Source organism: Cottoperca gobio, chromosome 9 (assembly GCF_900634415.1).
Source record: "Cottoperca gobio chromosome 9, fCotGob3.1, whole genome shotgun sequence".
Taxonomy (NCBI): Eukaryota; Metazoa; Chordata; class Actinopteri; order Perciformes; family Bovichtidae; genus Cottoperca; species Cottoperca gobio.
In genome coordinates, this window is record NC_041363.1 from 20,167,609 (window position 1) to 20,189,517 (window position 21,909).

A 21,909-nucleotide genomic window follows, 5' to 3' on the forward strand; every position below is an offset into this window, starting at 1 on the left:
GAATGATCATTTAACACCACAGCTGAAGCTAATTTATTTTGCAAGTATTGTTTCATAAACCAAATAGTGCCACTCCATCTGGTAGATGTTGAGATATTTCACAGAATAAGTGTAAACTTTGCTGTGGAATGACAGTAAGAACCAGGGGATCACTTTTTGCATTGTATTATGTAAATATTGCTACAATGAAGCTAATTGGGATCTCATTTAATGAAAGGAAAAAGTAAATTACATTTTCTTGTTTCACACATGAACACAATGCAACATGGACCAAACATGGTATGAGCTTTATCACTTACACTTAATGTGTCATCTTAATGTTTCACCAACAAAAGGATTGTAACTGTCTACCACCTACTTCTATATTTAGCGTTCAAGTATGGATTCTAGGTTAACGTCTAATGGAGGCACAAGAGAAGCTTCCAGGCCTGCATGTATTATCATTATTATTATAATTCAAACTGTCAAATCCCGGGGCTCCTGATTTTTGATGAGAAGAAACACTGCTACAATGTCTTACTATTTTCAACAAGGAGGTACAGTAGATGTAGAGATAAGCGAAAGATAGAATACAAAAAGCTTTAGTATTCACCGTAGGGAGGGAGAGGAAGTTTAAAAATCGTGCCTGGAGAGGTTGTAATCTTCATCATTAGGAACTGAAAGACGTGTACTGCTGTACATAAAATACTTTAACATTTCAGAGCAACAATTTAATACGTTAGGTCACACAGGTGCCAAAGCTGTCACCTAAACAATACTTAGAGTGTCCCACTCAATCATGTGAACCCTGGAGGAGCTGGAAAGGCAAGCAATTTCATGTCAATGGACTATGTCATGTCAGGCTAGGTAATTAGCCCTTTAAGGACAGAGGATTGACAGTTTAATTGTTTAATGGTCAGTCAATGAGGCCTCTCACACGTTCGTGTCAATCCAGTGTATTACGCCATGACATGAGTGGTGAGATCACGCCAGAACTCTTGGTCACATAAAGCATTCGCTGTCTCTGCTTGTTGTAGAGAGGCCTCATGCAGGATGGCACTCTTCGCCACTAATTCTCTCAATTAAGAGCCTCCAGCACATTGCTGCTCTTTGTACACAAATCCCCTTTAATTACGGGATTTATACAGCAGCAGAGTGCAAACATGAATAAATAACTATAGAGCAGCAGAGGCAAACACAGACAGTTAATGCTTCCATGGAGCGTGAGATTCTGCAAGGTCACCACAGATTAGGTGCACAGTTTATGACATGCATCTCAAGTAGAGCTAAACATTTCCTCCCGAGTGGTAGTTAAGTGTACTTCCCAGGGAAAAGAGGTACAGTAGCAAAACTGCTATTGTGATTAAAATAAACGGACAGTATACTGTATGTGATGCAGCCAAGGTTGAGTATTTTCTGAGTGGTGATGAGAAGCAACGCTGACTAAAGTAGCACATAATGAATAGAATACATTTGTCACGTTGTTATGTCTGATAACAGCAGCTTGAGGTAAGCACACGACGAAAGAAACTGGCTGTAATGTACTGACTGGGAGCCACATAACTTGCTTCCCTGTGCATTGTTCCACTGGGGGAGACTATTTAAGATATGAGGAATGTGTTAGACAGAGAATAGGAAAAGCCTTTTTGTGTCCATGAATACCAAGGCAATCAACGCATCAATTATTCAAGCCGCATACAGTGAGAAACCATCGCAAGCTGTCCATCGGCGCTCCATCCCAGGACTCCTAATATTGCTCACACAGCAGTGGAACAATATGAAAGCAACGGAGCTTTTAGAGACCAGGCAATTCAGGAAGACTGCTGCAAAATTAGAGATAAGATGGTCAAAACATGTTTATGAGTTATTCAATCATGACTTGGTTTAATCACAGTATGTAAGAAAGTAGGCATTGAATCGGCAAATTGAGAAAATTGATGTTATATTGACCTTAAGCACATATGCAGAGGCCTGAATTCCTCCACAGTGAGAAAAATCGCTACAGAGTTATGACTCTTAATACGGTAGTCCCAATTTTATTGCATCTCAACACTATAATACATAGTGTCATTTAGACTATACTGTATGTTTTATGAATATTATGCTGATTATTGATTACATTACAGGTCATTTAGCAGACACTCTTATCCAGAACTAACAGTGAACTAACTACAGGGACAGTCTCCCTGGAGCAACTCAGGGTTAAGTACCTTGCTCAGGGGCACAATGGTGGCATCCCTGGTATTGAACTCACAGTTTGGAAGGCATACCACTAGACCACTATCCCATCACCATCCACATCCATTGATGTCTAGCAAACTAGAGAGCTTGTGTTATAATTCTGTTTTTTGAAAGCTGAACACTTCAGGTACATTCTTTTACATTGAGTGACAAACTGGCAGCAGATAGTTAAACTATTGTGACATGTTGTTCTAGAGATCCAAGAGCACAGTGACTTGAGTGCTAAATTGTAAAGTCAAGCCCTCAGACCCATTTCCTATAAATGCAGGTGAAGACAGGAAAATCAATACAGTATCAATATGCAAATGTGTGTTGTTATTAAATTTACTCTGGATATAAATGCAGCGCTGAATATAAAATAGTCAAACAAGATAAAACGCTGCCTCCGGAATAACACAAGAACGTGGACTTTTCTTGTGTTTTCCTATCCAATTGGACACTGTGCAGAGATCTGCGTACAGACTGTATACATATCTTGTACATTTAAACTTTTACAGATGCAAACATAAACATAATTACACCTGTGCAGGTTGCATAAAACACCTTAGATTAAGGTTTTCTTTTAAATAAAGTCGGTACACATAACACTCTTCTTAAGGTTTACGTTCAAATGTTCACTTAAGTATTTTAAGTATTATTTAAGTTTAAAGAACATGGCTAATTTTATGGCGATAAATGAAGAAAATGAACGCATCCTAAGAAGAGGACAGCCCAATGATGTATTCGTCAACGATGAGAAATTGATTTTACGCGATATATTTGACAAAGATTTGGCAGTCAATTCATGATTTGTGCGACCATCTATAGATCACTCTCCACAGCTGTGCTCCAGTCCCTTTGCAATTAATGATCGCTCTACAGTTTTATGCTCTGGGATCTTTCCAGTCAGTTGGAGAGGTGTTTTATGTCCAGAGGTCAACGGTGTGCCGAGTCATTCACGGTTAAAAATGTACTTTTAAGTATGTGCTTTCTTTTATGGCATTTCTCTAGAGGTATACTATTTTCCTCCTCTGACAAATTTTGTTTTCTTGTCTTCTTCTGCCATTTTTTTTTTTACTATATATCGGCCAGCTTTGTGAGATGATAATGATTTGAATTGTACAGTCATTTAGAGAACTCTGTGTCTCCACCTGGGTCCAAATAACCTGCAGGCTGGAAGCTCATTTGGTAAACTGGAAAGATGATTTATTCATCCGGAGAACACATTTTATAATAATTCTAATTTCTGGATAGTTTGGTTATGACGTAATTAATCATTTTTTCTTGTGAAAAAGACTTATTTGAAATTATATGATTGAACACATCTTTGATAAGCACTATATGCTAATTTTGCTTTGTTTTGTGCTTTTGTTATTTAATGTGGTTTTTAGTGATAGCAGTAACAATTGATGATGATTAATTGTTTCATTGTGACAATAAAATAGTAAAACATTTGCATGTTGATCATTTTAGACCTCGTTAGATTTCAGTTTTAGATGCTTTGTTTATTGTTAAACATGCAATTTCAGCTCAATAAATCATTTTCATTATGTTTTTATTTGAAATTTACTTTATGTGCCCGACAGTGTTTGATTTGTGTTATTTGCACCTGATCTTCAGGTTCAATGTGTAATTCTAAGACACCTGCTCCAAACAAATAGGGGGCAGTATTTCACCTCTAAACGAGGTCCATACAATTTCTAATGTTCATGTTTTAGTTGTAGTAGTTTGGCATATTTATTGGATTCTAATTAATTCTTCATAATATGTGTTGCATTTACTCCTGTGTAATGTGTGTCAGTGGGCAAGAATATCAAAATTTGACCAATCTGCTTTTTCTTCACGTGGGGCTGATCCATCTGTGTTTACAGCGGCACTGATGTTAACCGGAGATGTAATCCGTGTAATGTTAAGTTAATTTGTTTATTGGACTAAATCCAAAGTGGCAGAAACTAGAAAACGACCCGCATATTCGTGACGTCTTCCCGGTGGCGGCGCAGCCAGGAGAGCAGCCCACCGGGGGAGGAGAGAGTCGGCACTCTGCAGCCGCCTCCGTCAGACGGAGCCCCAGTCAGCGACCGAAGAGACTTGAGATCAGTCAGAACAAGCCCCAGCGCCGGCAGTCACAGCGGGCTGCTGGACCTGTGTAACAGCAGCGACAGGGAGTCTGCAGTTCTCCGGTGCTGAGACTGAACTCCAGCTAACTGCTAACTGAAGCTACGCCGTTTCCCGGGGCTGCCGACAGTTATACACCCGGCAAAACAGCCTCCTGACAGCTGTGAGGATGAAGCGAGATGGTGAGGGGGGTTTTCTCGTTTCTGCCACTTTGAATGTAATCCAATAAATAAACTATAAAACAGAACATGGCTGTAATATTTACAAGCGAGTCAGGCAGCTGTACGGAGGGCAGACTACAGTCCCTCACTATCGCCTCTAGAGGGACAAATATCCCTACAGCACAACACATACGTCTTTGACATAATGTCAACACTGTTACCTCTTCACATTCTATTGATAATTAATCATTTTTAAACTCTATTATTACAAAAACTTGTAAATTAGCACTATATATGCCCCTTAATAAAGTTGTAACATGGATGATGTATGATGTAATATGTTTATTAAATAGTTAAATGGAAAGTTGTACGTTGACTGTGCAATGGAAGCACTTTGTATTCTCTTTATGTCACTGAGTTGCCGTTTGGAGTCCTCATCCTTCATACACTGATGACATTTGGGCAGTGTGCCCCGGTAACAAAAAAAAACTCCCAAGTAATTTTCTCTTTTAGATTTATCTCCGCCGCTGTGATGTACTAAGCTGGCACTCTAAACCTCATATCTCCGGTCAGCCCAAAATATATACGGGATGCAAACAAATCTGTAGAAATAAACATCTGAGTCCACAAATATTTTAATATAATGTGGAGCGTTTTGTAGTTTTGCACTTGTGGCCTAAAGTCACCTTGCACAGTCTAAACATCAGTTACAAAGACACAGTACAAAGATACAGTAAACATCCGCATTTTCTTCCAACCCTTCTCTCATACATAACCTAGTATAAAGCAAAACATACTGCAGTATTTAATTATTTAAGGTTAAATATGAATCGGAAGTAAATCAATTATACACTTAAAGTACTACTTTAACATGGTATCTATTAGTGATCATGATTACTGCAGACCTTTACAAATAACTAGTGTATATTTATATCCATTAGGCTTCTTCCAGGAAAGTCATATACACTACAAAAAGACAAAACACCAAAACAACTGAAGCTACGCTGTGCACAGTAGTGCCTCTTTTATCTCCAGCAATGCATTTCTCCTGGGTGTGGCTGGTGCAGGGTAAACCACAGTAAAGCAAAAAAAAAGAGAACGATTCCAGCGCACACCAGGATACTGGTGTAGACACTGGTATTGTTAAAGGTGCAATGTGTAATGCCGAGCCATCTGCTCCAAAGAAATAGGAGGCAGAATTTCACCTCTACTACTGGGTCAATACAATCTGAATTTAGAGTCATTAGTTATAACAAAAAGCATATTATGCAGGTCTACTGTACCGGCAGCAACAGAAAGTTTGCTGACCCAACAGGGAGCAGTTCCATCAGCCCCTCTGTGCAGGAGTTTGCTCCGGCTGAATCCAAGCTAACTGCTAACTGAGTGTCCATCCATCTCCTGGGGCTGCCGCAAAGCAAAGCGTGGATGATGTGGACAAGGTCTGGGTCATTCTACCCCTTTGGATTAAATTCAATAAACAAACTATCAAAAGCGTACAGGAACCATGGATGTATTATTGACAATCACCCAGGACAGCTTTCCTTCTTCTTTCTCTGTACTGAGGGCAGACTGGCCCTGTATTGACTCACCATCGCCTCTTCGAGATACAAGTGGTATTACTAGACAGGACAGGCTGGGGCTAGTTCGTTAGCATGCTAACTTCAGAAGATATCAAGTCAAAGTCAATTGTATTGTCTATTTCTCTGTGTGATACAAACAGGGAGATCCAAATGCCGTTTCTCACAGTCCCAAAAAATCAAGAATGTATAAATATATACATATATATACATATATATACACACATACATACTCATACACACATATACACATATAAACACATAAAAGAGGTATCAAAAAGAAGACACAACAATAAATACATAAAAATAACAATCTCCAATTTGGTTTGGCTTATTTATAGCTAATAGTTGAATTGTATTCTACTGTTTCTGTATGTTGCACTTCAAACTGGCTTATTTGAAGACAGTGTTCACTTAAACGATTGTACCTATTTGAAGCTATTATACTTAAAAGATTCTTGCTGTTCGGAGATGTATCTCCATGATTGTTTGCACTTTTTGTAAGTCGTTTTGGACAAAAGCGTCAGCTAAATGAACTGTGAGCACTTTGAGTTTTGTTTACGCTAATGAAAAGTGCGCTTATAAATAAAATGTATTATTATTATTATTAACTGTAATGTAATGTATTTACAATCCAGGTCCTTTAGCGGGCAGGGGTATCTCTACAATACAAAGACATTTAGTTTTAACTAAAATTCAGGGAATATTTTATTGCACACTTAATAAAATAGTGTCCATACCAGTAACCTGGTTTGTGCTGGAATTTATTTTGTTTATTGTTTTTAAAACTTTTACAATACTAAATTGTTCATATTAGAACTTTGTGTTTTATGGCAATTTTTTTATTTATTACAAAGTATTGAATGCAGTTAGGTATTCTTGCGCTTTGTGATATTATGATGTATTTTATAATGCAAAGCTGTACAATATTTATTGAGACATGTAAATGACGTATTTAATGAATCGATATCCAACGTCATATCATGCTACTGCACTTGCATTTGATTGTACTCCGTAGACAAACCTAAAAATATGCTATTACAACTCTGATGACTCGTATGATATTCTCTATTTTCTATTTCAGCATTGTGCCGTGATAAACCGTAAGTGTAAGTCTGTAAGTCTTTATTAAAACTGCAGGTAGATGGGAGCACCACCACGTACTTCTCACACGTTGACGTGCTGCACCACTTCACTCTGATGAACAAAATAGTCTGAAAAAGCAATATTGGTTTCAAAATCTAATTTTCTTTAACTGCCAGACTCTCAAAATGGCTGACAAATATCACCGAAGCAATTAAAGTGCACATCTGTTTCATTAAGGGGCCTCATATCCATCCATCTTATCTGTCAATCTTATCTCTCAGTACCTTCATGCCCCTCATCAGACATCTTCATGCATGCGTGACTGTGGAGATTAATTGAGCCAATTTAACTTTATTTCAGGGGAAGAGAAAAAAGGTATATGCTCTGGATTTTTAAATTGATACTCAGTTTTATAACATCTTCAAGTCACATTTGCTGCACAAATTCATATTACATTTTTATCTGGGGGAAATACGAAATAAAATTGGGGCAAGAATAACCATATACAGCGAGGCTTACCGCAGGCTTACAATGAGCCGAAGAATGATTGAATGTTTTACTTTAGTATCATGCTGCTTAAATGAAGTCTGAAAAGAAATACTGCTTTAAATGAATGTTAATGAGACACAATATTATGTGACACAACTATAAACAAGCATGCCAATGTTAAACAGATTCAGAGTTAATGTGTATTCAGAGTTACAAAAGCCTTTTCTTTCCTAGTCGGATTTTGATATGTAATCACAAATACTATGCTGAGGGTAGATTCTGAACATGAACCCAATAGTCTGTTCTTCCTCCCCACAGGATTATCAGACACAAAGCCACTTTGTATGTCTTTTAACATGTGTTTTAAATTGGATTCTGTCAGTCCAGAAGTTAACATGAATAACAGGTAAAGAAACTATTACCTGGGGTTAGTTTCTGTCGTTTTTAAGCCAACTAACAGTGATGTGAGGAAATAGTCTGGGGTTGACTCAGTCAGCTGTCAGTCTTAGGGAGACTTTGTTTTTTTCTTTTCAAGCAGACTGGCTGCAGGTGTTATTCAGTCTTGCTTTATTTAATCTGACTATTAAATCAGCCGTGCTTACAGGAAAACAGTTTCCTACGCAAAGCAGTTGCCTGCAATATTAATTGCTTGACTCCAAAGGGTAGTGAACAGATGCAATAAGCCATTTTTGTGGCACTCATGAAACATTATTTACTTCCCAATATAAACAGACTTTTGCAGCTGATCAAGAAAAATGTTACCAAATTGCTATTTCTTATCTAAAGTTTAGTTTCCTGTCATGTTGGGCAGAAACAATGAGCCTATTACAACTTTTAAATACATTTTTCTTTAAAAGGCTATACTTTTGGCTGACCCAGAATATTAGGTGAGAGTACTAGTTTAGTGAATCAAATAGATTGTTATACATTTGAAACTAAGGAGGCTGTGTTAGCGAGTGTGTTCATATTCTTTGGTGTTGCTTTATCATGGCATCATCCTTCCGAACTTCATCCTCAAAACAATGTACAAGTGTGCGTTGACAAAAGTCACAGTAGCAAAATGAAGACTTTTTTCATACCATCAAAGGTATTCATCATCCATTGGCCTTTGGAGCTCACTAGCCCCACTGAAGGCACTGGTGGAGTGACACACAGTACTCAAAAATAGAGGGGTTGAATATCCATGCATTTGAAAGTCATTTGAATCTATTTAAATTGTTTTTAATGTATTTTAAAAAGTTGTTCTAAATTATTATCTCATATCATAGTACAACACACTTGTATACATTTCCTCTGTGTTTGAAAAGTGTGATTCAAAGTCTGCCCAAACTTGAAAGGCTTAGAAGAATACAGAGGACGCCTGGACAACTCAACTCATATCTTGAATTTATTTGTCAATTAATTTAAGTTCCAATAGGTTGAAAGCCTTCAAACAGAAAACAAAGAATACATTAGACATATGATAAACACAGCCCAACTTAACAAATGTTTATGCTGGAAATATTTCCTTCAGCATTTATATAATTATTGTTTCTATCTGTTACATTTTATCTTTAATAAATCAAACTCAATCATTAATGTCAGTAATCCTTATCACACCACAAACCACACATCCTTATAATACATGGATAAACATTATAAACATTAGAACACCGCATGTTTAAACGCAGTGGACACAAACAAAGGCGCAGCGCAGTCACATGAAATTATACACGTCAATGCGCTCCGCCGTAGTTATCAAACATATCCGCCAAACAAACAAATACATTTAACCAGCTGTAACATACCTGCGGCCTTCTCTACATTGATCCCACACGATGAGTCTACGGAACAAAAGAAGTACGTGGCTGAAATGATCCACCTTTTGAACGGATGAACCAGAAGCGCGCATAAATACTAACGAATAGCGTGAATCAAACATCGCAATTCGTGACGGTTTACCATTCTGACGGGGTCCAAAATAATACTAAAAGCTAATCAACTTAATATTCCGACCTTTTCGTCCTGACTTTCTTTAATAATCAACAAATCAGGCAAATGTTAATGAACAAACATTAATAAACCTCTGTCTTCTCTCTAATAATAAACACAATAAACAAATTAATTTAATATTTTAAACTCTATCTTAACACCTCTCACTTGAGCTCCTGGTTACTGAACCCAAAGAGGTCACAAGTCTTTCAATACTCTGATTGTCTGTCTGACATCCCTATGAAGAATGATTTTGTGAGTCTCTTGGTTCCTTTGCTGTTTGGCTTCTTGACTGGGACCAGGGTAGCTGGAAAAGGTCCTCACAGCTACATCTCTTACGACTCCTTTCTTGTCAGCGTTGACATTGACAACTCTGGCCAACTTGTACTGACCTCTCAGGGCATTTTGGTCTGCTAGCCAAACAATGTCTCTAACAGCCACATTCCGCCCCCTTGTGTGCCACTTACTCCTTATAAACAAATTGGGTCCAGCCAACTGACTCCACTTCTTCCAGAACTTTTCTACTTCTGCCTGGATCACTCTTAGTCTTTTGTAGAAATAGCTTTCAAACTTGAAGCTTCCTGGGTCCCCTTTGGTTCCAGCTCTACCTAGCAGAAGAGAATTTGGGCTGATGTAGTCGACGCAGTCCTCCCGACTCTGGGTCCTGGCATCGTTGGGTCTTTCGTTTGCCAGGTTGGCTGCCATGTAAAGGAATGTTTCAAATTCTCCCCCAAGTGAAAGTTCCATTTCTTCCCAGGTTATGCAGGGTCCCTTTTCACTACACGGACGGCTGCTTTAGCAGCTCCATTTCTGTGCGTTGAGTCTGCTGGATGGATCTTCCAGCTCCATTCTGCCCCATGTTTAGTAGCCTCATTCTCCAGTGCTGCATTATCCAATGTGTCCAGAAACAGGTAAAGCTCTTTAAGGGCAGGTCTGGCTCCCACAAAGTCCGACCACAGCTTCTTTGGATGTCCCCTCAATGCTGTGAATCTTTGGTAGGCCAGTAGGAACCCTTCCGCTGATTGGACACCAACAACATCTGTGTGTATCGTTCTTGATCCCATGCAGCAGAAGACGACCCCCCAGATCTTGAGCCTTACTCACTTTCTCACCTCGTCCTTTACTTCATAAGGTCCAAAGAGATCTACTGTGGTGAACTCAAATGGTCTGGCTGGCTTTGTCCGCTCTGGTGGAAGGTCTCCCATGACCTGCTGACACTTCCTCTCTCTGGCCTTCCTGCATATCACACAGCTGTCAACAACTTTTTTAGCCAATTTTCTGCCTTTCACAACCCAGGCTTTTTTCCTCATCCGTAAGAGTGTTCCTGCTATTTCCTCATGGTTCACTCTGTGCGCTTCGTGAGCTAGAAGCGTGGATATCCATGCCTCGTATGGTAGAATTGGTACTGCGGTCTTCTCCTCATTGAAGATCTGAATTCTTCCTCCACATACCAAAAGTCCTGATTCTTCTTCCTTGTACACAGCTAGTCTGCTGAGCGTAGTGTCACGAAAGGCAACACCCTCCTGGGCTGAAAGAAAAGATCCCTCAGAGCATCTTCACACTCTCCAACAGAGAGCACAGCTTTTTTGGCCTTGGATTTTGCCTCATTTGAAGGAATTACCTCCCACCTTGCCTTACAAGTAGCTGAGCCCTTCATCTTCTACTTTATAGCACCTCTCCATACCCAGGCAATGACCCTGACCAGCCTAGTTAAACTGCTGAACTTCTCCTCTTCAACCAGCCGTTTCACTACTGAGCCAGCAGGAGCTCTCCGGATTGAAGCCTCACTCATATTCTCAGATACTTTTGAAAGAGTCACAGGTTCTTCATTTCCGGGGTTGTCTTCCAGTGCAGTTCTCTACTTTCTCTTTGCCTGAGCACTTGTCAATGCTGCCGAAAAAGCCTTCCTCCGGAGTTTATCTATGCCCCCCTTGGCACCTGCTGCAACCTCTCTGGCTGACTTCTTCAGCCACTCCTCTTCTTTCTGCCTCAAAAATGAAGGCCCATTCTGCAATTCAGAATCCTCTCGGAGATCCCCGGAGGTTGTTCCTCTTGTTAAGGTATGGTACCCATAGCTATCCCATGGCTCCTTTCTGCTTAATAGGTGTGACTACGCTGATTGGGTCATAGACACCAGCTACTTGGTTAAGTAGTTCTCTCCTGGTTAGGGGGTCAGGAGTCTTTCCTCTTACTTCCTCTCCAGAGAGGTCTTGGCCTGTTCTCACTTTCCTTCTCCTCCTTGAGAAGTTGACTGAGGTCATCACATAAAGCTTGTCCTCTTCCACCAGGTATCCGACTGCAAGAGCCTTATTGTCTTCTTCTCTCATTTGATTTAGCAGTATAAAGACTCTGCTCTTTCCTGCTGCTAACCTGGGTCCAGGATTTTCCAGCACATGCTCTTGCCTCCCACTTTGATTTGACCGGACACATGGTTTGAGGAAAAAAACACCTGCCCTCAGGATTTCCTCAACCTGCTTGATGCTGTTGTCCAGCCTTTTTAGGTTATTGTGGGATGTCAGGATATCATCCACATAGCTATCCTCCTCTAGGATTCTACGCTCCTCTTCTAAATGGGTAAACATTGGTAACCTTGCTGTCTCCCGCATAGCCAGCTGTGCTATGCACCGCTCTGGTCGATCACCAATGTTGACTCTGGTAATAGCAAACTCTCCGATTTTCTCATCTTGAGTGTCTCTCCAGAGGATTCTGTGGAGGTGCATCTCCTGGTGTTACGACCCCGGCTCGGCGAGGGAAAAGGGAGTAACATACACCAGATGTTGATGGCAAAATAAGATATATTTATTAAATATGGTGGACAATTTGACAAACAATTGCTTTTAACGACACCACAAAGAACAAAAGGAGGGCTCTTAACACAAGAGCAAATAAGGCATAAAAGTCAAACTAACAAAACAAACTCGGGGTGAAAACTTGACAACAAATGAATACATAAAACAGCGCTGGGGCACCCTAAAGTCTAACAGAAAACGCTGCAAACTTCTAATCAATTAACGCCAAAGGTAAATCTAGTTCCAACACCTAGGATACAGTACACAGAATTTCAACCAACAATATACGATACTCTAGTATCCACACACACAAGTACAAGGTATGCGGCTTACAACACCAGCAGCCCCGACTGTCGAGCTGGCTTGGCATTTGTAGTCACCGGTCTCTCCAGTGCGCCTCGGATTGGAGAACCGGAACAGGTGCACACCAATCACAGCCGGTCTTCATCAAGGTGGGAGGAGGAGGTGTCGCCGCAGCCAATCAAGCGGGCGGCAGTCACACATCCAAATCTGCATACCTAAATAGGGACACAAGGTGCATGCATCCACAAAGTAATCCCCCGCAGATAAATAAGGCTGTGGCCGTAACACCCGGTCTTCCAGCCACACAGAATTATACATCTTTCTGATGTCACCCAGAGCTGTAAATACTCTTCTTCTGAACCTTCTGACTCAAGATTTAAGGAAGTAAAAAATATTGTCCAAGCTAACCTGTGGTCAAGATATGGCCAAGAGGAGGTAACAAGTGCGATCATTGAAGTAGAAGAAGCCTGTGATCAAGCAGGTGATGTAGCACTTGAAGGTACCAACCTGGAGGGGTATGAGGTGCACCTTGCACTCCTGGAGAAGCGGATGAAGGAGGCTGCCAGAAGTATGTCCGCCTGGGAGCATTGGATTCCTGGGGAAATGAAGAAGGAGCTGCATGACAGAGTCAAGAACCAGTAACAGGCTTGAGTTGAGGAGAGGTGAATTTGTCACTGCATGGAGGATTCCAGAGGAGGCGCAAACCACAGAAGCTCCTGGAGGTGAGAGAGACAGAGCAAAGTTCAAAGGGCTGAAACTACCTGAAAAGAGCACTGCTTTGAAAAAGCTAGAAGCATGCAGAAAGTGTCTCGGTTGTCATGAGGACGATGGATATTGCAGATACACTTACCTATGCAGAAACAAAGACTGTAAGAAGGGAAGCACCTCAGATCACCATTTCTTTCTCTGCCCAAGAGGAGAATTCAGAAGGGTCAACGAGGAAAAGAGTGAAGAAGGCAACAGAGGGAAACCCAAGCTTACAGAGGAACAAGAGCAATTCATAGCCGAACTCTCCCCAGAAATGGTAGGAAAATGTTGGAGTGCTTTTACGAACATAGCTGCAGTAACACAGCGTGCTGAGAAGGATCAGTTTGGACAGACTGAGGCAAATGGATTGAAAAAGCTGCCAGTTCTCATGATGCTACTAGAAGTCACAGCCAATGCAGGGCAGACAATTGGAACCCTGATAGACTTAGCATCAGACACCAACTACATCACCCACAGAGCTGCCGATAGATTGAAGTTGAGGAGTGAAAAGATCACTTTAATAGTCTATGGAGTAGGAGGAATGGCTATGAAGGTAAACACGATATTTACTCAGAGTGAGAGTCAAGACACCCAGAAGCATGGAAAGAGCTCACAAACTTGTTTGCTACGGCCTGGATGAACTAGCCAAAGTGCACATAGTCATTAAACCTGAGCAATTGAGGAAGTTTTTCCCAGAGACCAAGCTAGAAGACTTGAGAAGACCAGAGAGCATTGAGCTACTTATCAGCCACCGAGAAGGTAGGCTTGCCCCACAAAGAGTGAAGATCGTTGGGGACCTCATCTTGTGGGAGAGCCTGCTGGGAAAAGGGGGAGCTCATCCAGATCTCTTTGAGGAAGTGCACATGGCAGAGACACACTTTGCTCATTCCATGAGCTGCAGTGAGGTATGAAGAGATCATCGAGGCACAGGAGGTTCAGGCTGAGACCAAGAGCACACTGGAGGGAAGGAAATGACACTGATTGAGGAGAAAGAGCTGGATATCATAAAGCAAGACCTCACCTATGTAAAAGCAGACACCCACTTTGATGCTCCACACGGGGATACAAAATATCCCTGGGTTGAGGACCCAACTTCTCTTCCCAATAACAGGAGTGGAGTGGAAGCAACTTTTCTGAGGACAGAAAAACAGCTCAAGAGGGAGCCCGAGTGGCAGGCCGCCTACACAGCTCAGGTACACGAAATGGTGGAAAGAGGAGCAGCCATAAAACTCACAGAGGAGATGATAAAAAGCTGGAGAGGACCAGCATGGTATGTGAGTCACTTGGTAGCACCAAATCCCCACTCTGTGACAAACGTGACTGAGTATGAACAACATCCTACTGAAAGGGCCGGATGTCCTTAATCCAATCCGAGCTGTTTTACTCAGGTTCAGAAGAGGAGTATTTGCAGCTCTGGGTGACATCAGAAAGATGTATAATTCTGTGTGGCTGGAAGACCGGGAGATTCACCTTCACAGATTCCTCTGGAGAGACACTCAAGATGAGGAAATCTGAACAAAGGAAGTACGTGGCTTCTCTCTAATAATAAACAGAATAAACAAATTAATTTAATATTTTAAACTCTATCTTAACAGTGATATAAATGACATTGCCTTGCCTGACTTTGCATTAGGATTAGGATTCTGTGTGTAAGCCTTACTTATTCAGCCCTTTATGTTGATAGCTTTGTTGCCAACAGTAATTGTTTTCTCATTTCATTTCCTGACATTGGATATCCAAGTTTGAACTTTGAAAGAGAACTTGCAGATAAGTGTTGTGATAATTTAACAGTTTTGTTTTTGTGATCACAACAAGATGTACGCATTGTTAAATGTCTCAAGTTAGAATTTATAACGGGAATGGAAAATCTACATGGGGGTGTACATGATTCATTCCTTTTATAATCTATTTATTTGAAGGATATGTCAGTTTGTAATTTTCCCATTCCTACAGTATGTGACAACTTAATGGAAATGTCACATAGTGGCTGTCTGGACGGCCTATGGTTTAGCATTAACTCAGACTGCCCTGTGCCATTTTGTTTTCAAACAGCATTTGAAACTGCAGACGTGTAAAAGGAGAAACGGTGGTGAAGAAATGGCAGTGCAGTGCAAATACAGCAGGTGGGTGTATCCAACGTGCAAAGTGCCCTTTTCATCTCTTTCATTTTGCAACAATAAAGAGCTGGCATATTATGCCAAACTGTGTCATTTTGTGCTTTTATTTGTTGAATCCTGCCATTTCTCAAGCCACTGTGTATTGAGGTTCACAATTCTCGGCAGTAATATTTTAGCTGACTGTCAGCAGAAGTTGTATTTTAAGAGAACAATATTGTTGTTTTGTGCTGTGTAACTTCAGTTCCCAGTCAAACTCAAGGAGCACATATTAATCTCCGACTTGAATCACTTAAAGAGATAACTAAAGGCAAGTAAAATAGTAAATGTGACAAAATCCAAGCTAGTCAAAGTCATTTTCTGAAGTTTCTGTAGTGTATTGATCAGTGTTTGTGACGGTGCCCATGCATTCATTAATTTAGCTTTGGTGCACTTTAAATCATCATTCCTGTCATCATTAGAGAAATACCATTGATTATGTTAGATGAAAGGAACTGCACAGAAATGGATAGCCTCCGTCCTCTCTGAGAATCAAAAGCCAAGGACTCAGTATTCTCTCAATGCTGCACGCATTCATCTGCAATGTGCAACATACAGCAGCAGCACTCGCACTAAATTATCTGCATCACACTGACACAGTACAGCTTTGATGTTGTTAAATGTGTTCTCTGTTCGCACTGCGTGATCACAGCTGCTAAACCTTTAAGTTTGCGGATACAGTGTGGCACAGATTGCATCATCAGCTCAGCAAATGATGATGATGAAATTTCTAACTCTACTTTTTTCTGTGAAAAAGAGTGAGTTAATATCTTTAGAAATGAGGAGAAATTAAACATAACTTTGCCATCTTTGCCACCGTGTGTGTGCAGGTGTTTAGAAAATGGAGTCGATGCTCGCCGATGGTGTAATTGTGTTTCAGTGACATGTTTTAAAACTAATTTGTTTGTCATGTTATGATAAGACTTAAGAATGTTATGATTGAAGTGTATTAACCTGTTATTAATCAGTATGAACTTGACAAAGCTCTTTGACACGCACCATGAACATTCTGTAAATATTCTGCTCTGAACATGTCAAATCGGTATATGGCGTGAATAATTGTCAGTAACTAAAGTGCAATTTTTTAATGTCATGAAATGTCATTACTTCAAGAATGTTTCTTTAGTATTTTAAATGGAAAATAGTCTCAGTGAGTGGCACGTAAATAGTAAAATACTAAATGCTGTTTGTAGAAGGTTTCTATAATTTCTTCGTTCCCTAGAATGGAGAACGAATTGGCATTTGAATGTCACAAGTTGTATTTAATTATCAGACACAACAATATGCTTTAGCATTAAAGAATTACATGACCAATTTCTCAGAAGTCTAAATTTGTTTTTATTGGGCATGATTCCGTCATTGACCTGAGCTCCAGTTTCAAAGTGTACAGCGGGATGAGTGACTCTAATGCAGATATTTGGATGTAACTCACATTGAGCTAAGGGTAAGACCCTCTTTGAGAAACCCATTATGGTGCAGTTCAGCGGTATCTGTTTCTCTGCACTCTACTCTCATTTTATCATTGACATGTTTTCTCGGGAAGGTAATTCAAGAATGTTAAATTCAAAAATATCTTGTTAAAGTCTTATTTGGGTTTATGAATGACAGAAAACTAAAGTGGCTTTGTAAGTAAAACTTGCCGGATTCCAAAGTTAGCACAGTTTTTACTGGAAGAGATGTTTGCTGGTTGATTATGACTGTTTCTGGTCAAAAAATATATCATTAAAGATCTATATCGCCTTTCTCATCATTGAATAATAACTTATTACATTACCTTTGTAATTAATCATATCACCGACAATGTTTTTGATATTTCTTATTAATACAAAACCAAGCACACAGTACCTTAACAACACACAGCCATCAAACATACTAAAAATACACCTTATTGTTTAACAATTTAGTTTTCTCTTGAAAATACAAAATTGAAACATAAATACGCACCTTGCTTAGGGGCACAATGGTGGCAGCGCTGGTATTGAACTCACAACCATCTGGGGTTGTATTTGGAAGCTGTACCACTAGACCACTAGCCCATCACCAACCCCATTTTGCCAAACATTTTGCTGGACTTGGTCATACTTGGTATTGTCACTTCATATTATTTTAGGATCTTTATTTTAGTTTTTGATATTCTTACTAGAAAAATGCAGCTAACGTTTCTGGACTCCTCCATTCATGAGAAAGCAACACATCGACCTGCAGCAAAACATATGCATTTAACTATGGGTTGACGCATATCATATACTGTGTAAAGGACGTGGACGTAGTCACAGTGATGTCACCCATAGGTTTGTGGACTAGAGTTTTGAAGTCTCGAGTTTGGTATTTTGGCCGTCGCCTTCCTGTTTTTTTGGAATCAGAAGTGACGGTATTTGGACGATAGGGTGGGGTCGAATCCTTCGAGTGTCTTTTAGTACAACGAGCAGGTATGATGAGCGCAGACACCGATATCTGCTAATTTGTGCGAACAAATAATATTAGCATTTCACTCACTGAAAAAACTGGAGCACAGATTCTTCAATCAATCAATCAATCAATCAATTTATTTATCACATACAACCGTAATTTACAAGGTACAGCTCCAGTGAAATGCATCCCATCAGCTCCTTCAATTTGTGCATTATTCACAGTAACACACACGCCTCCTCTTTTTTACTTTCCAGAGTCCTCTGTTCTGTTCAAAAAGAGTCACCTGTTTGAATGGCGATGTTCGGTATTCCAGGATTTAAGTTTCAGCGAAACAAGGACATTACAGTTCCTGATATCTTGTTGTAAATGGAGATAATTCAGCCCATAATACAGGGTTAAACTCTCCAGAAAAGCAGCACATCCAGGCTGCTGTAACACTACTTTTCCTGTCTTTATGACACATCCGGTGAGTCTGACGGGCATCTTTATACTGTTGTTGAAGAAAGTCACAAGTCTATTGTTGCTGAGCATTGACAGTGCATACTATAATGTAACTAATACATCTGATTATATAGTCTAAATTTAGCAGAGCAGAAATTTGTACACAAATGTGAAACCATCAGCGAAACTATAGTGCCAATAAATCAAACTAACGCTGAGAAACAGAGCAAACATTTTCTTGCCGGGCGCTTAGCGGACAGTTACAAAGTGGGCAGTGTGTTTTTAATCGCTTCATGGAACACTCCTCTCTTTGGAGGCGGAGAACAAGCTTGTCTATCTGTTCCAGGGAACATCAGGGGAGAACACCTTGACGCCCGGAACCGCTATCTGCCATGGTGCAGTGGTGGTAATGATTAAGTATCAGTCCAGCGCACTCCTCTCATTTCCAAACTATCAGTTTCACCTTCTCCACTACATCACATTTGTGGAGCAGAAGGTAATGATCCACCTGGGTGACTGCCAAGTCATTTTCTTTCATATGCTCTCTCACTCCCCATTTCACTCTCTCTGTGTCTTGCTTCTGTCTCTCACTCTCTCTTTTCGACCAGCTCCCCTCTCATCCTCAGTCCCTCAGTTTTGGCATTCATTTCTCAAGGTTGCCTGTAGAGATAAATTTGCCATACCCACTAGGTGAGAGAGTCAACCCTGTGAACGGTCTTCAGCAGGAGGTCACAGAGACTGGCAGTTGTTTTACAGACTTCTTTATGGCTGTCGCAGAGCATCCCAAAGAGGCAGAAAGGTTGTGCATGCTGTGATTATTGGCCGTGCACTGTATCCTGCTGTTTAACTTTGGATATCAATCAATTCCACAGGGAGAGGAAAAGGGTTTGACTGAACCAGTGGGCTTTAAAACGCATTATGTTAAGATGCTGACTATTAGTTTATAGTGTGATAGATTCACAAATAGAATTGACTAGGATTGCCAAGAGCGATTGAACAATAAACGTATTTTATCCCAGTTACGCCGTCATCCACACAATGAAAGCAGAGGGTTCTCTTTAGGATATTTCTAGTTTATCTGTCCGACATGATATTTAACAGAGCTAATACAAACGATGGATTTTGGCACTCCGCTCCAGATTGAAAACAACAATAAAACACATTCAATAATGCTGAATCTTCACATACAGACCTAATACTTTTTGCTTTCGTGAGGGAGCAGATTTAAGAAATCGCTGGTTGAGGGTGTCCTGGAGGCGTAGGGGTTTAAGATGCAAACAATGTAATCGCAATGTCGTTTCCATATTTCCATTTTCTGACAGCTCGCTACTGTTTCCTATCTAACAAAAGCTGAAACGCCTGCTGCTGCAGTTATCATCAAGAAGAAAAAATGCATTTTATAATTTGGAAAAATACAGTTCAGGAAATATAATATATATATATATATCAAATATAATTTGAGAAATACCTCTGTGGGTTTGAAGATTTATCAGATACCAAAACACTACACAGCAGTTTATAATAATCTGAGACAGATTTTTTTTAAAAGGTTTTTACATTCAGTTTAACACTGTCTTGACAATTAGGGGGGGGGGGAATTATGCTGTATATGCTAAAAGGTATTCTACCATGAATACCTATTTGACTGCTGAATGATGTGCGTTGTGTTGAGCCAGGTTCAACGTCTTGTAAATACACATAAATAAGAGGCGATTATGGTACATGTTCCTAATCAGTCTGATAAAGGCACTCCGATTACAGGTCAAGATTTCAATCTTCGAAAGTTTTCCTTCTAGTACCATTTGACAGATCACCCTTCACATTATTTCTGCATTCTGCATCTCATTTACAGACATATGTATTGCTTATACATTGCTTATCCATCAGTATTTTCTTTGAGCACTGAAGTTTTGCTCTGACGCACAAATGCTGACCCTTCCGCAGCAAAAGTTCAAGCAATTCCTCTTTGAAAATAAAAAGACCTTTAGGCTTCAAACGGGGTCAAAGGAGCTCGATGATTCCAGTAGATCCTGCGTGGTCTCCACGGAAAAGCCTCTCAGGGGTGGAAATCCGGAGTGAAGCTCGTACAGTATGTGGTGTGAATTTAAAGATGATCTGACGTGCTGACATGGGGGAAACCTGCACCGCTGCAGAAACTGAATCTGTGCCCCGAGATTCACGTATATAAGAAGACACAATGGACTGCGAGGGCGATAATCTCCCACACTGCTCAGTGACCACATCTTCCTGACTTAGCAAACAAGTTAACTTGTGGGCCTCAAAATCCATATGGTGTATAAATACTGTGGGTACTGCAGTCTTAACATACATTATTAGAAAAAGAAGAAAAAGAAAGAACAAGTTCCCTCTATAGAATAAAGGAATGGAGGGGATTACATTTTCCAGCAAGGACCACGCTCCTACCGAGTGCAATTACCCTTTTAGAGGTTAGCTCATGCATTTCAATTAAAAATGACGAGACGATTTTACAACCAAGGTGAAAATATGCTTTTGAAAGACAGGTGCTAAAGTACACGGATTGAATACATTTCACGTTGCCGTAGATAAACTCACCACATCCCTCTGGCCTATCCTCTCAGTGCTGATAATCCTCTTAATATGGTAATATATGAAACACCTTGCTAGGATGTCTTTGAGTCATCTGCCCCATGTTCAATTTACTGAGGCTCAGATTAATTTCCTTTACATAGAAATCAAAGAGAGATTTGAAATTGGTTTTGGGATTTTCTTTTATGGGACTCAGCTAGCTGACATTTAGTTGGACGATGACACAGCAGCATCACATTCCCAACGGTTATTACATGACAGTTCATTGACGCCCTGGCTATTTCTTAGCATGCACCAGAGGCCTATCCATGGCCATGGCCCAAAACACCAAAGACCTGAGGAGAATCATAAACAGGTTGGATAATGAGACAGAGATAATTATCTTGGAGCTACAGCACAGTATGTAACTGTGTCATGCTCCTCTGCACACTTACTCCATTTAAGACCCATTAACACCAAACGTCCCAACTTTATTGTGGTAATTGTTGGTTTGATTGTATTCTTTATTAATCAAAGTGTATCTGTGACCTTTACTAATTACTTAATCAAATAAGGTGTGGATTCCATTAAGGATTAGATAGGAAAAGGAGGATTTGCTAAAGATTATTGTTGCCCATTTCTATTCAGCTGTTGACTTGTCCTTGATGTTTTCCAGAGTCAGTGTCCAGCCTCATTTGTTATTTCACACTGCTCCTGTTTGCACAGTTAAATAAACTAATTACACACTTCTAATTCCTTTTCATTGGTGTCTTTTTAGAAGGCAAAGACCACCTGTTAACAAATTGGGCAGAATGGTGGTTTATTCACTTACCAACAAAGAGGTATTGATGTGTCATGGATCAGGTGGCTGCAATATCCACCTGTGAAATGCAAATGTGACCGGAGCAGCGTCCAACAT